The following is a 2,016-nucleotide window of genomic DNA, read 5'->3' as shown; positions in this document are numbered from 1 at the left end:
AGGACACTTTTTGGTCAGTTGCTTGTATCTCTCCCAAGCTTCATAAAGGGACTCACCTTCTTTTTGTTTGAAGGTTTGAACATCCACTCTAAGCTTGCTAAGCTTTTGAGGAGGAAAGAACTTGGCTAAGAAAGCCGTGACCAGCTTATCCCAAGAGTTCAGGCTATCCTTAGGTTGAGAGTCCAACCAGAGTCTAGCTCTGTCTCTTACAGCAAAAGGGAAAAGCATGAGCCTGTAGACTTCAGGATCTACTCCATTAGTCTTTACAGTATCACATATCTGCAAGAATTCAGTTAAGAACTGAAAAGGATCTTCAGATGGAAGTCCATGAAACTTGCAGTTTTGTTGCATTAGAGAAACTAGCTGAGGTTTCAGCTCAAAATTGTTTGCTCCAATGGTAGGGATAGAGATGCTTCTTCCGTGTAAATTGAAATTTGGTGCAGTAAAGTCACCAAGCATTCTCCTTGCATTATTATTATTTTCGGCTGCCATCTCCTTTTCTTGTTCGAAATTTTCAATAAGGTTGTCTCTGGATTGTTGTAATTTAGCTTCTCTTAGTTTCCTTTTTAGAGTCCTTTCAAGTTCTGGATCAGCTTCAACAAGAATGTTCTTGTCCTTGCTCCTGCTCATATGAAAAAGGAGGGAACAGAAAAAATAATAATAGGGATCCTTTTTACACAGTATAGAGGTTCCCTTATGTGAGTAGAAGAAGAAAAGAATGTAATGTAAAGAAGGGAAGAAGAGAAAATTCGAACACAGATAGAAGAAGGGGTTCGAATTTGGGTGAGAGGAAGTGTTAGTAGATGAATAAATAAATAGAAGGAGATGAGAGAGGGAGAATTTCGAAATTAATTAAATTAAAAATTAAAATTTAAAGTTAAATTTCGAAAATTAAAGTTGAAATTAAATTAAAATTAAAATAATTAGTTAATTAAAAAGGAATTTTGAAAAAGGAGAGAGGGAATTTTCGAAAATAAGAGAGAGGGGATTAGTTAGATAGTTTTGAAAAAGATATAATTGAAACAAAAAGATAAGATTTGAAAATCAATTTTAAAAAGATAAGTAGATAGGAAGTTAGAAAAGATATTTTAGAATCAAATTTTTGAAAAAGATAAAATTTTAAAAAGATATGATTTGAAAAAGATAAGATAAAAGATATTTTTGAAAAGATATGGTTGAAATTAGTTTTGAAAAATAATTGAATTTTAAAATCACAATTAATGACTTGATTCACAAGAAATCACAAGATATGATTCTAGAACTTAAAGTTTGAATCTTTCTTAACAAGCAAGTAACAAACTTGAAATTTTTGAATCAAAACATTAATTTATGATGATATTTTCGAAAATCATGAGGTAAAGATAAGAAAAAGATTTTTGAAAAATATTTTTTAAAAATTTTTGAAATTAATTAAGAAAATTGAAAAAGATATGATTTTTGAAAACGATTTGAAAAAGATAAGATTTTTAAATTAAAAATTTGATTTGACTAATAAGAAACAATTAAATTTAAAATTTTTTGAAAAAGTCAAATCTAATTTTCGAAAGTTATGAGAGAAAAAAGGAAAGATATTTTTTTATTTTTAAATTTTAATAATGAAAGCGAAAAACATGAAAAAGACTCAATGCATGAAAATTTTAGATCAAAACAATATATGCATGCAAGAATGCTATGAATATTTAGATGAACACCAAGAACACTTTGAAGATCATGATGAACACCAAGAACATATTTTTGAAAATTTTTAAGAAAAGACACACATGCAAGACACCAAACTTAGAAATCTTTCATTTTTAGAATCTAACAAACGAAAAATGCATATGAAAAACAAGAAAAGACACAAAACAAGAAAAACATCAAGATCAATCAAGAAGACTTACCAAGAACAACTTGAAGATCATGAAGAACACTATGAATGCATGAATTTTTCGAAATTTTTATGCAAACTTGAAAACATGCAATTGACACCAAACTTAAAATATGACACAAGACTCAAACAAGAAACACAAAAATATT

Source organism: Arachis ipaensis, chromosome B07, assembly GCF_000816755.2.
Source record: "Arachis ipaensis cultivar K30076 chromosome B07, Araip1.1, whole genome shotgun sequence".
Taxonomy (NCBI): domain Eukaryota; kingdom Viridiplantae; phylum Streptophyta; class Magnoliopsida; order Fabales; family Fabaceae; genus Arachis; species Arachis ipaensis.
The sequence above is the reverse complement of the archived record's forward strand: the minus strand, read 5'-3'. Positions refer to the sequence as shown.